General features: G+C 47.4%; 1 long non-coding RNA gene across 1 annotated transcript in view; it reads left to right on the top strand.

Moving 5' to 3' along the window:
• Positions 1-6522: 6522 nt before the first annotated feature.
• LOC309650604 overlaps positions 6523-14473 on the top strand; it is an 18473-nt gene continuing 10522 nt past the window's right edge. Inside the window, exons 1-2 of the long non-coding RNA XR_014257631.1 lie at positions 6523-6603; positions 11039-11744. This is a non-coding gene — a long non-coding RNA (uncharacterized lncRNA). The remainder of the gene's footprint in view (positions 6604-11038; positions 11745-14473) is intronic.

Genomic DNA, 14473 nt, shown 5'->3' with positions numbered 1-14473 from the left:
GAGAAAAAAATACTGAGTGAACATGAATATCAGTAAAGTTAGGATTGTGCTACAGGGTGATGCCTACCCATTTTCATTTGTTTTTGAGTCTAGCGATTGGAAAGTCTAGTTTTATCCTGCCCCCTGAGATGTAATGGTCTCACTTTTTGAGTGGATATAAAACAATGTCCCTAACTTGGAGCTTAATATTTCCTATGTTGAAAGAATTGAATGACATCTCTTTGAAGACTGCAAAGTTTCATCATCTTGCTATTTTCTCTATATAAGATTGGGAACCATGTTTATCTTTGTATCCATCACTTTGTTACATAATAGAAACCGAAACACTTGTTGAGTTAAATTGTTTTAACCAATTAATCTTTTTTAACCCTTCACTAGCTTATCACTGGAATTTTGATCCTCAGCTTCCAACTTCTAATTACCCTGTAAGTGTGCAATTCAATGGTATTAATTACATGCACAGTATTGTACAGCCATCACCACTATTTCCAAAACTTCGTTATCCCAAACAGAAGCTCTGTGACCATTAGCAGTAGTTCCCCACCTGCCCCCTTCCCCAGCCCCTGGTAACTTCTGATCTCCTTTCTGTTTCTATGACTTTGCCTACTCCAGATATTTCGTGTAAGTGGGATCATGCAATATTTTTCCATTTCGTGACTGGATTATTTTGCTTAGCATAATGTTTTCAAGGTTCATCCATGTTGTAGCATGTTTCAGGACTTCATTCCATTTTATGGCTGAATAGATTTCCATTGTATGGATAGACCACTTCTGTGTCTTCATCTTTTGATGGTCACTTGGATTTTTTCTACCTTTTGGCTATTGTGACTAGTGCTGCTGTGAACATGGGTATACAACTATCTGAAGTCCTGTTTTCAGTTCTTTTAGGTATATTGGCTTAAAAACAACAACAAAAAATGATTCAGAGGAAGTTGTAAAGATAGTGCAAAGAGGTCCTTTGTACCCTTCACTCAATTTGCACATTGGCTTTTAAAACCAAAAGAATGTTTATGTACAAGGGAATGATGTGGTAGACCAGAGGGACCAATTCCCGGTAAAGCTGTTACTATTTAAACCTTATCTCACTAACCATAAAGACAAATTCCAAAAGAACTGTGTTGTTGGACCTACTCTCAAGGGGGTCAATGGAATAGGAACCACATCAGAGTTATAAGACCAAGTGTTAGCCATGTTGGATGTGTATCATGTGCATAAGTCCCAGTAGAGCAATTAGCATCAAATAGGGCCCTCCTATCTTTATAATAGGTGGTCTTGTATCTGAAACCCATTAAGGATGTTTTAGGGTTTTAGAACCAAAAAGTCTAAAGCATATTTTGCATCGCTGGGACAAATAAAAGCATTATTTAATATGAATAATAAAAGTTGCTAAATATAATTTACACATTCACACAGACACGAAAAATCTGGGCCAAGTTTTCAGAAACTTCAGGCTGTAGGAACAATGTTCTCAACGCAAGAAGCTTTATCTACAAGGAAGAAAGTAGGTGTCACACATAACCCCTTTTCTTAATTTTTCTATATTCCCAAACATACAGCCTCATTATTTAATACGTAATGAGTACCAAACCTGCAGTAAAAATCTTCTTCGTCTTTAATATTTCTAAATTTAGTGCCCTGTTTAATTTCATATCTTAATTTGAACTTTGGACATTTTCCTTGAAATGGTGAAAGAAAACTTTCTGGTTTCATAATGCCTTTTTTTTTTTTTTTTTTTAATGCTTAAATGTCACTTGAAAGCACAAAGTAAAAAGGTTAAATATGATGTTAACTAATTTTACTTGATCAAGATTTTCGTATTCATTTAAGGATTTTGAAGAATTAGATAAGTTTAAAAGAGCTAACTAACCTTCAAGAAATAGCAAAGATAATGCTGGGAAAGAATAGATGTTTCTTAAAATGCATATCATGTCTGCTGCTGCCAAATGTACAATGTGATGCCTCGCTACAGAATACTAAACAGCTGGCTTCCTGGTGCTTCCACATCGATTTCCATTGTGTGTAGAATGCAGGGCCGTTATTTTATTCAAAGTGTTCCCACTTAATGGAAATGCTATACAAGACCGCATCCCCTTCACCTTTTAGCATGCAAATCTTGAAAGAGAAGGATAATGTAATTTTCTAATAGCAACATATTCTGGACCAAAGCAGAGAAGCAGATACATAATGGCTCCCTGGCTGACAAAATCTGACTCTAAGGAGGTAAGCTTCTAGAGACCAACTTTCACAACTAGTTGACAACTAAATTCTCAACATCTGGAATAGTGCCTAGCACATAGTGGCAAAATGCATGGACTTCGAAGAATAACTAGATAACTCTAACTTGACTAGCTTTAAGATTTATATCTAGGGGCTTCCCTGGTGGCGCAGTGGTTGAGAATCCGCCTGCCAATGCAGGGGACACGGGTTCGAGCCCTGGTCTGGGAAGATCCCACATGCCACGGAGCAACTAGGCCCGTGAGCCACAACTACTGAGCCTGCGCGTCTGGAGCCTGTGCTCCGCAACAAGAGAGGCCGCGATAGTGAGAGGCCCACGCACCGCGATGAAGAGTGGCCCCTGCTTGCCGCAACTAGAGAAAGCCCTCGCACAGAAACGAAGACCCAACACAGCCAAAAATAATAAATAAATAAAAGACTTTAGAAAAAAGATTTATATCTAAAATGTCAATCAAGGAGGTGGCCATGCAAGCTAGAAAAATTAGTCACAGAAGCACACGGGGGTGTGTGTGGGGGAGAGACATCCTTAGCTCACCAAATCCAAGTGTTCTGGACTTTTATTTTAGGCTGGGCCATCCTAACCATGGAAATGGGTACAGGAATTACAGCCCAAAGCCCATAGTCCCATTTTTGGAAACACTTCTCAAGAAATTGAGGCAGCATGCAAAAATAGCCTAAAGTCGTATAATAAGCTCACCTGATCTGACTTAATGCTCAATAAGCAAACTTAAGGTAATGATTTAACTTATCATTAAGTTCATGATAACTTACGAAGTATTATTTGATAACTTACCAAGTATTCTTTTCAAAAAGATAAAACCTACTGTAAAATGATTCAGTCATGTGGAAAACATGTTTAGTGGATTCTCAGAAACATAAACTTAGAATTACCATATGACCCAGCAATTCCACTCCTACGTATATACCGAAGAGAACTGAAAACAGTATTCAAACAAATACTTGTACATAAATGTTCATAACAGCACTTTTCAAAATAACCAAAAGACAGAAACTACCCAAATGGTCATCAGAGGATGAATGGATACATTGTGGTATGTCCATACAATAGAATATTATTTAGCCAGGAAAAGGAAAGTCAGGAATGCTGATATATGCTATGGTGATGATGAATCCTGAAACATGCCAAATATAAAGAAGTCAGACACAAAAGACCACATATTGTGTGATTCCATTTCTATGAAACATCCAGAATAGGTAAATCCAAGAGAAAAAAGCAGATTGGTGCTTGCCAGGGACTTGGGGGAGGAGGGAGTGAAAGTTACTGTTGAATGGATAAGGCATTTTATTTTGCAGTGATAAAAGTGTTATGGAGGGACTTCCCTGGTGGTGCAGTGGTTAAGAATCCTCCTGCCAATGCAGGGGACAATGCAGGGGTTTGAGCCCTGGTCCGGGAAGATCCCACATGCTGCTGAGAAACTAAGCACGTGTGCCACAACTACTGAGCCTGTGCTCTAGAGCCCAGAAGCTACAGCTACTGAGCCCACGTGCCACAACTACTGAAGCCCGCGCGCCTAGAGCCTGTGCTCCCCAACAAGAGAAGCCACCGCAACGAAGAGTAGCCCCCGCTCGCCGCAACTAGAGAAAGCCCACGTGCAGCAATGAAGACCCAAGGCAGCCAAATTAAAAAAAAAAAAAAAAGTTATGGAACTAGATCCATGTGATGGTTGTACAACATTGTGAATATACTATTTTCCACTGAATTTTTCACTTTAAAATGGTTAATTTTGTGTGAATTTCACCTTAGGTTTTTTTTTTAACAAGGTAAGATCATGACTCATGTAAATATAAAATATGCTTATCAAAGATTTTATTCAATGGACTATCACTCAGCCATAAAAAGGAATGAAACTGAGTTATCTGTAGTGAGGTGGATGGACCTAGAGACTGTCATACAGAGTGAAGTAAGTCAGAAAGAGAAAAACAAATACCGTATGCTAACACATATATATGGAATCTAAAAAAAAAAAAAAAAATGGTCAGAAGAACCTAGGGGCAAGACGGGACTAAAGATGCAGACCTACTAGAGAACGGATTTGAGGATATGGGGAGGGGGAAGGGTAAGCTGGGACAAAGTGAGAGAGTGACATGGACATATATACACTACCAAACGTAAAATAGATAGCTAGTGGGAAGCAGCTGCATAGCACAGGGAGATCAGCTCGGTGCTTTGTGACCACCTAGAGGGGTGGGAGAGGGAGGGTGGGAGGGAGGGAGATGCAAGAGGGAGGAGATATGGGGACATATGTATATGTATAACTGATTCACTTTGTTATAAAGCAGAAACTGACACACCATTGTAAAGCAATTATACTCTAATAAAGATGTTTAAAAAAAAGATTTTATTCAACTTACAATTAATAAGGGAACCAGTAAGATGTTAAAACCAGTTCAAAGGGATATTTATATAAGAATAAAACTGCTAGATACAAAATTGGTTAATGTCCAACAAGGCCACGCATTGTAATGTTTTGAGGTTTTCTATTTTGCCAGACACTTTGCATCACTAATGGACAGAAATCTGTGAATTAATCTCTGCTCCTACAGAATTTTAAAATAGCCCAAAGTCAAGATCAGCACTGCACTGAAAGAAAACCCAGCAATCTCTTTTACCTATTTCCAAGTTTTAAATACTTTTTCTATACTTAGAAGTGGTTTAAATGGTACATTTTATGTCATTATATTTTACTATAATAAAAATCAAATGAGAAATAATACATACATACATACTTTTTCTGATATCATATATATTTGCCTACCAGGAGAGGAAGAGTTGATCATGTGGATGACAGTTAAATTCTCATTAGTGATAAGTAAGTGATCATTCTGGTGTTATACAGCAGAATGCAATGGATAGATGGTGTATATTTTTCTAAAGATGGATCTGCTCTTTGAGCTGGAAACACTAGGTTTCTGTGTCTACAAGTTCAGAGGTCAGACTTGGCCTGTAGAAAATTCACCAAGGTAATAAATGTGATCCAGTGAAGTCTTTCTTGATAGACAATTTTTGTACTCTCCCTGGTCAAAGAGAGAAGAGTGTCCTTTTCTTATCTTGAACTTTAACAACTTCATTTTGGGCCTGAAGCATTTTTTTTTTAAATCTTGAAATCGAATATTCAACCATTTATATACTTCTCTGGCTTTTGAGATATACCATATTGTTGGTGCATGGGCTTCTCCTTGTGGTGGCTTCTCTTTGTGGAGCACGGGCTCTAGGTGTGCTGGCTTCAGTAGTTGTGGCACGCAGGCTCATTAGTTGTGGCACAGGGGCTTAGTTGCTCCGTGGCATGTGGGATCTTCCCGGACCAGGGCTCGAACCCACGTCCCCTGCATTGGCAGGCGGATTCTTAACCACTGTGCCGCCAGGGAAGTCCCTATTTTTAAAATTATTATTATTATTTTTTGGCCGCTCTGTGCAGCTTGTGGGATCTTACTTCCCCAACCAGGGCTTGAAACCTTGTCCTCGGCAGTGAAAACGCGGAGTCCTAACCCCTGGACTACCAGGGAATTCCCAGCATATGTTTATTAATTGTACATACCACAATTTGTCCAAACATTTCCGGTCAACATGCTTATCATAACCGATAACCAGAGAGCTTAATCAGAAAACTTTGATAAACCATCAACCCGTCCACAAACGTGCCTCTCCCCTTTTCTGGGCCCAAGAACCATGGGGATTTCTATAAATGAATGATATCTGGCATCTGGTTCTTACTTCAGGGCCATCTCACCTAAAATTGCCCACTCTTTCCCCTTAAATAAGACATCTGGATGGACTATCAGATCAGCTTATGCTCACACATAACTGGTTTCATGCATTTGGTATTTTTTAATTCTGGGGGATGCTGTAAGTCAGCTATGGCCATCAGAGGCCTGAACACAAGTCAAGCAACTTGTAGCTGAGCTTAAATTTAATATTATTTACCAACATAATCAACTATAATCTTGGGAACATTCCATTGGACCCCGAGGTCACACCCAGGACGTCCTCACACGCCGCCATCGGACTACTGGATGCCATGGTCACACTCAGAAAGCCCTCACGTCCCTTGTGAGGGTCTGGTCCCTCCAGACTGTCTGGCGTAAGGATCTGGGGACGCCCCCCAGCTGGGGGCAGTGCTGTGCCCACAGCGGGGTCCCCTCCGGAGTTGGGGGGGGTGGGGCAGGTCAGCTGCGGGAGGCAGCCCCGCCCACACCCTCACAGGAGTGGGTGTTTCACATCCAATCACGGCCCAGAGCGTTTGCGGAAGCGCCAGAGGCTCCCGCGGTGGGAGACTGAGCGAGGAGGCTGGAGCTGCCGCTGGACCGCGCGGTGGGTACCGCCTGCACGGCTGAACTCAGAGTCTCGAGGTGGGGCGGGGGTCGAGGGTGGTCCGCGCTCCCCTCGGGCCTCGGCTCCTCCTTCTTTCCTGGGACGCGGGGGCTGGAGGGGCAGCCGGAAGGGCTGGAGGGCTGGGGCCCCCAGGCGGGAGGCGTCCACTCGCCGGCTCCGTTGTTGCCAGCGCCGGGGTGGCGGGGGAGTCGGGGCTGGCGCGGGGTGGGCAGGTGGGCGCCCTGCTGGGTCAGAGCCGCCAAGCCCGCAGGAGCCCCGGGGCTGCGGCTCACTGGGGCTGTGACAAGTCCACCGTTTCCTGTGCCGCCAGCCGAGTCGGTAGGTCAGGTCGGGGTCGGGGAAGAACTTGTTGGCTGTCGTCTCCTGTCCTGTCCGTATGCTGCGGGGACAGGGCCATCGGGCAGGTCGGTGTGGGTGAGCATTTGGGGAGCCCACTGAGCGTTCAGGGGGGTCCAGTGAACATTGGGGGAGCCCGCTGAGCGTTTGGGGAGACTGGCGAGCAGTTGGCGTCCCCGGTGAGCGTTCAGGAGGCCCCGTGAGCGTTTGAGCAGCCTGGCAAGCGTTTGAGGAGCCCGCTGAGCGTTCGCCGGGAGGCCGGGTGAGGAGGAGGACGGGAACGTCGGGTGGGTTTGCCGGCTGTGTGCACGTCCACGCGCTCCTTCACCTGGGAGCATCCAGGCGGGTCACTGGGACTGGAACCTTAACTCATCTGGCAGCTGCTGCATTTTGTGAAATCCTCTCCTAGTGCTCCTCTGAGTCCCATGTTGACGGAGAAGGCAAAGAATGGAGTGGATGCAGCTGAGGAAGCGCTGGGTGGGGAAGGCATCGGGGTGCACAGGTGCACCCAGCTTACTCCCAGGGGTACTGGCCCAGGGCTGGAGGTTGAGCTGCAACTGGGGAGTGGGGATCGCCTGGGCGGTTCTGGGTTTACACTAGAGCTGAGCACACCTGAATCTGTACTTGGAAACCAGAGAGCGGGGTCTGCAGTCAAGGGAGTGGACGGGTGACCCACACCCGTGTACCTGGGAGGTGGTGAGTGCCTGGCAAGTGCAGGATTGGTGTCCCCGGGGATGGGATGATTTTCCTCCCACCATGGACAAACCCATGACCTCAGGAGGGAGCAAATGGGAGGATCAGGGACTTGTTACAAAGTGACCTAGATCCTGATGAAACAGAGGCCTGGGGGATGTGGGACAGGATAGGACAGGAGACTCAGTGGTCAGGTGACCTGAGTTATGGGGAGAGGCCTGGGGACATGGGGACAGGAGTGGACAGGACACGCTTAGTGTCATGTGACTTGTGTTTGGGGAGAGGTCTCCTCTGTGATGGGGATGCAGACACACACCCACAGGTGTCCCCACAATGGTGACAGACACACACACAGGTGCCCCCGCGATGGTGACACAGGCATACCAACAGGTGCCCTACATGATGGGGGACATACATCCACAGGTGCCTCTACACCACCCACGCCTGGACCCTGCAATAAGTGTCTTGCTGTATGTCACCCTTGCAGTCCCTTGAGGCCTATGAAATAAAATCAAATCCCGGCTAGAAAGGAGACTTTTATTTCAAAAGGATTATTGTGAGGAGGAGGGGGGACCATTACAAGGGGGTGAGAGTTGGGGAGGGACTATTCCAATAGAGGGGGGACTCTTACTGCAGAGGAAGGACTATATCTGTACAAGAGGCAATATTACTGTAAAGAGGGGAATATGATAGAGGGGGGAATATGACAATCAGTGAGGGCTATGACCATGTGGGGGGATATTACTGTGAAGAGGGGACTCTTACAGTAAAGACTACTACTGTAGTGGGGGGACTCTTACTGTAGAGGGGGATTCTACAATGGGTGGGACTGTGATAACGTAGGGAGCTGTTACAGTAGAGGAGGGACTGTGACAACAGAGGGGGGACTTATAATAAAGGGAACTATTACGTAGAGGGGGACCATTCTGTAAAGGGCGACTATTACAGTAGAGGCAACACTGTTTCTGTAGAGAGTGGACTTTTACCAGAGGGGGGACTATTACAATAGTGGAGAACTATTCCTGTTGAGAGGGGACTATTATAGTATAGGTGAGACTGTTACAATAGATGGAGGTCTATTGCTGTAGAGGGGGGACTATTACTGTACAGAGGGGACTATTACAAAAGAAGCGGGACTTTTACAATAGAGGACTGTTACTGCAGAGGGGGAACTATGACAGTACAGAGGGGACTATTACTGTAGAGTGAGGACTGTGGCACTAGAGTGGAGCTATTAGTGTAGAGGGGGGACTGTGGCAATAGAAGGGGACTATGACAATAGAGGAAGACTATTACTCTAGAGGGGGGACTGTTAGTCTAGAGGGGGGACTGTTACTGTAGAGGGGGGACTGTGGCAATAGAGGAGGATTATTACTCTCTGGGGAGGGGTTGTTACCAAAGAGGTGGGATATAACAATAGAGGAGGATTATTACTGTAGAGGGGGGATATAAGAATAGAGAAGGACTGTTGCTGTCGAGCAGGCACTATGACAATAGGGATAACTCCCAACAAGGTTTGCAAGCATCTGGATAGTTGGGACAAAGGAGGTTTTTCCATGGAGGGGTGCAAACACAAGTATAAAGGCCCGGGTGTGAGGTTGGCTTGAAAGGTAGCCTGACGGCACGTGGATCAGAGACCCCGACTTAGGAGGTGCTCTGAGAAGGGCTTCTGCCAGGCAGAGGACAGTGGTTGGCTGCAGTGTGGGACGGGGAGGATGGGATCGTGTGTGTAACCAGCCCTTGTTCTGACTGACCCTCGGGAGGAGTGGGTCAGTTCCTGGCTGATGAGCCCAGGGAGGGACTGGGTCTGTGTGGCTGGTCAGGAAAGGGGGGACCCTGCGTCTCAGCTGAGTCTTTGTGGGGAAGGGTCTTCGCGGGAAGCTGTTTCCCGGACACAGAGGGTGAGGGGATTTCTGGAGCTTCAGGTCAGCTTCAACATTGTCGAAAGGCAATGGGCTGTGACAGGAGGAAGGGGACACTCAGATCCTAGGCTGTGACAGGAGGGGGGGTCACTCAGATCCTAGACTGTGACAGGGTGGGGGGGTCACTCAGACCCTGACCTGTGCCAGGAGGGAGAGGACATGCCACAAACATAGGAGAGAAGACCCTGTTTATTCTGGAACCAGCGTGAAACCACAGTGGGGCGCGCCTCACAGGTGGCATCAGGGGCAGACCCGCTGAGAGGCTGCAGAGAAGGAAGAGTATTACCCTCTATGCAGCTCAGCGGAGACCACCTGCTCCATCCATGTTCCCAGATAAAACAATCCCTGATTTCTTCATGATGGAGGCGAGTCTGTGTTTGGAACCAGGCCCCGCTGGAATCAGGTTTTCCTCCCTGGAGCTGGGAGTCAGGGTTTTTTCCTCCATTACATTTCTGAGACACGCCCAGTTCTGCAGGAAACATTCTGAGATGTGAGAGTGTCAGAGGCATGTCCGTCTTTAAAAGATGTGCACACACAGCTCAGAGAGACAGAGAAGGAATTCCCACGTTTTCTAAAATAAGTGTCCTAAGGAAAGGAAAGGGGGAAGTCGTCCTTTATTCCCGGAGAATGAAGCCCCGAGGTTTGAATTTAGATTTGCTCTTACGCTGCCCAGTGTGAGCCCCAGGTGGGCTGTGTAGAAACCGAGCTCTCCTGCCCGCTTTGCAAATCCGTCTGCACTGTGGATGGGTGTTTTCTGTTCTGTCTCAAGGTAGATGAGGCCCCAGGAATTATTTCACTCAGTGGAGGATTAAGATTGCAAAGCAACGTGCTAGTGATAGAACAGTCACCCCCCCACCCCCGTTCTGGAACAACTGCCGCTAATATTAGTCACAGGCAGATCAATCAGGTGTGTGCACTTGAGGATGCCGAGCAGGTGGGCAGGCCTAAGAGAGGTACAAGGTAGGTACAGGGAAGGGGTGATCTTTCCACTTTCAAGTTCACAGTTTAGCTGGATTCTCCTGGAGGAACACTGGACCCTGTAGATGGAAATGTCTGTGTGCCTCTAAGGTGCAGGGGCAGTCTTAAAACGTAGGGGCTCTAGTGACTGTACGTGGGGGTGATGTTTGTTCATTCACTCAACAAACCTGTGTTTGGGGTCAAGGAGTGTGTCGAGGGCCTGCAATGCAGGTGTCAGGCAAGCTCCCTGTTGGGAGGGACTCTGGAATTTCTCTGGGGGAGGGGCTTGGGTCCCTGTGGACACCCTGCTGGGTCACCACCCATTCCTTCCTTCCTTCCTTTATTCCTTCCTTTACTCAGGCATGAGTGAGGCTGAGGTCTGTTGGGGTGACCCTTTCTCCTGTGGTGACGGTGCCCGGATGCAGACATCCTGGGGTAACAGCATCCTTGTTTTGTTCTCACGTGAGGGTGCCCAGCTTCACCATGGTCGTAACTGTGGACCTGCTGGTCGGACACACTGTGTTCCTCTTCCTCCGTCTCACAGGAGCTCTGCCCACTGCCCTCGCTGACATCTGAGTGTGCAAAGTGGCCGTGTTTATCCAATTTGGCAAGTTGTGGAATTGAGGTAAAGGTCTGGAAAATCCAAACCCCTGGACACCTGGGTTTTGGGTGTGAGTCCAGCCGATGTTTCAGGGTCCAGGTTCTGCCAGGGGCTGGTGACGGGGTCGGGGGCAGGAGTGTGCTGGCCAATGTTCAGGACGCCGCTCTCCAAGGAAAGAAGAGGCAGCATGCGTGCACAGTTTATGAAATAAGATGATGTGAAGGAGAGTGGTGCACAGATAACAGAGATGATAATATGCTGATATCATGTAATAACAGGTAACACACAATCCTCTATTATCAATGCTCTTTCCCAAAAAGGTGCATGTCTGGGCACATACGTTTATTAGCTAAACTGATATACAGGATGTGTAGCACACAATTCACAAAAAATACTAACGGACAGGACTCTGGTATAGATTCCAGAGAGCCCAGGGCCTCATGGGATGCTTCTGTGGATGTTTGCCCGGCTCCTGTTTCCCCATCACCCTTGGTCCCGTAGTCGATACACGAGAGCAGTTCTGACATTGCCTGGTATTTTCTTGTAATTAAGGAGTAAGACTATGAACTCCACGTGTGAAGAACCTCACTCCTTCCTCCTTGACATCAGCAGCCTCTGCGGAATCGCGTCCTGGGTTTCGGATGCGGAAGTGTTCTCTCGGTCTTTCCAGTGCAGCACCGCAGACACGTACCTGTCACCTGGTCTGCACGAGTCACACTTTCCCCATCACTTTCTAAGTCTAGACCATCAACAAAACAGTCAACCAAGGCTGGGTTGTGGCAATTGCCGTTTCTGTGGTGTAGATGTTCCCAAGTATTTCCACAGTGGCCAGTTTCAGGTTTCCAACGTGATGTTCCTGAACTTGGAGTCAGGAAGAACCCCAGAGAGCGTTTCCACCACACACACTATGGGTGGGAGGGGGTAAGAGCAAGCAGGGACGGTGGTACATGCAGTACGATAACCAGTGAGGTCTACAGTAGTAGTGGTGAGTTTTGAGAATTTGCTGCCTTTATTGTGAGTATAGTTTATGCAGTGTAAGGTTGTAAGTTAACTTCTAACAGTAGCTGTGGTTACCAATGGCGCACGCCATTCCTGAAGATGCCAGTATGGCTTTCACGATGGATGGCAGCCACCTCCGGTGCCCTCTCCCCTTCCAGGTCCAGTACCTGGAACCCAGAAGTTAAAATGAGAAAAGACAGACTAACAAGAGAAAAAAATTTTTTGAATGACGTATGTAGGTGCGGGAGTTTATAAAGCAATGTTACTCAAGGAGGCAGTGAGAACTGGGGGGTTAAATACTATCATGGGCTGGACAGAAGGAAGGGGTTCGGGGGGAGTATTTAATGGGAAGGCGGCCAGGAAAGCACAGTGAACAAGGGTGTTTAGTGGGGTTTGTGATGCAGATTCAAGTTGGTGACTTTTTTATTGATGAGAGTTGTTAAGCGGCCTCCTCGTCCAGGTATGGGAGAAGGAGAGGGCCCTACAAATGGGCATTTTCTTTTTCTTTTCTTCTCTTTCTTTATTTTTGGCTGCGTTGGGTCTTTGTTGCTGTGCACGGGCTTTCTCTAGTTGCGGCGAGCGGGGGCTACTCTTTGTTGTGGTGTGTGGGCTTCTCATTGCGGTGGATTCTCTTGTTGTGGAGCACGGGCTCTAGGTGCACAGGCTTCAGTAGTTGTGGTGCGTGGGCTCGGTAGTTGTGGCTCACAGGCTTAGTTGCTCAGCGGCATATGGGATCTTCCCAGACCAGGGCTCGAACCTGAGTCCCCTGCATTGGCAGGCAGATTCTTAACCACTGCGCTGCCAGGGAAGCCCGAGCATTTTCTTTATCAATGTGAATTTCCTTTACATACAGAATGCTTGTGCCCTGTTCTTAGAGCGGTTTCCTGAGTCTCCTGGTTCTCAGTGGCCTTCCCCTCACAATGATCCTTACGCCAAACGGGCACATTTTGGGTTGGTGAGTTCTGGTTTCCTTCATTTGAAACCTAGTGGTTTTCCCTTAAAAGCAAATGGGGAATCCCCATGAGATCCCAGGAGTTACCTGAGCCCCTGCATCTGGGATCACTGAGACCTGGCCCAACTCAGGATACAGAAAGACACAGATGCCAGTCAATACTCCAGTTGGCTGTGAAGGGGGCCCAGTGGGGTGGGTGGTCTAGAGGGGTGCAGACCTGCCCCTGTTCTCCTAATAAGGACAGCAGAGGTGTGTGTCCCTGCATCGGGGCTGACCACACTCCTACTTAGGGTCCCTAGGATGCAGCCATCCCACACTGCAGAGTCCTGAGGGTGGGGTTTTGGGGTCTGAGCCCTGGCCCTGATCCACAAGCGTTTCAGAAATCTGCGTGGGGGATGGGTGGGCCATCGTAGCTGATGGCACAGGGATGGAATCACTCCCGTGTGTGCTGCGTGGCAGAGTACAGCTCCAGCCACCTGGACACTTGCTGCCTGAATGTCACATGCCCCCCAGGTGGCCTGTGGTCCCACGCTCACACCTGGGGGGACATTTATAAGACAAGGCATGAGCTGAGAGAGCCTCAGGACAGGCTGTGAGAGAAGATGTAGGCAGGGGTGCTAGCTGAGTGTCTCATAGATGGGTAGAGGGTTGGTCTCTGTTGCTGCTGAGGCAGAACAAGAACATTGGGGGGTTGGCTTTTGGTGTACTTGATGTGTAGGACATGAAAAACTTTTCCTCTACCCTCTTATGTTCTGTACCTGAGATCTGCAAATTAAACTGACAAACAACAGGTTAACAGGAGCAAAAGGTTTATTATGTCTGTTTACAGAGCCCTTCACAAAAAAGAAGCAGAGACACAAAGAGACAGTTAGACTTAAGGACTTGTGTGCCTGTTAACAAAGGATGATAAGTTTCTGGAGAACTGATGAGACAAAGGAAAACAGGTTTGAGTTTCTAGGGACAGGAAGTTGTGAGAAGGTAAATAAACAGGGGAAAATCATGGAAGACAGAGCTGATTTAGTGAGGTTATGCAGACTGAAGCCGGTACCTTCTCAGATGATAAGATTCTTTCTCCCCTTCCTGGTACAGGAAAGGGAGGGGGACATCGTCACAAAGGGATCAGGCAGATGGAGGAGGGCAGACTTTTTGCTGCTTCTCAATCATCTCAACTCAAAGTAACCCTTATGCCAAAGTGGCATATTTGGGGTGGCAAGTTCTGATCCCCCACAGCTGTAAACAAAGAGTTTCTAACAGCTGGAAAGGGTACCGGTGGGTGGGCCTCCCCCAGACTAGAGGGAACACTTCCTCACCAGAGGAGGGGTCCAGAATGTTGGGGTGATGGCCAACACGCTGCATGGTTATTGTGGGCCCCAGTTCTGAGCACCTCATACACTTTAGCTCACGGAATCCACCCTACGATGCTCTGA

The sequence above is a fragment of the Balaenoptera physalus genome, assembly GCF_965194825.1.
Source record: "Balaenoptera physalus genome assembly, chromosome: 20".
Classification (NCBI taxonomy): domain Eukaryota; kingdom Metazoa; phylum Chordata; class Mammalia; order Artiodactyla; family Balaenopteridae; genus Balaenoptera; species Balaenoptera physalus.
This window is presented reverse-complemented; position numbering and strand designations above follow the sequence as displayed.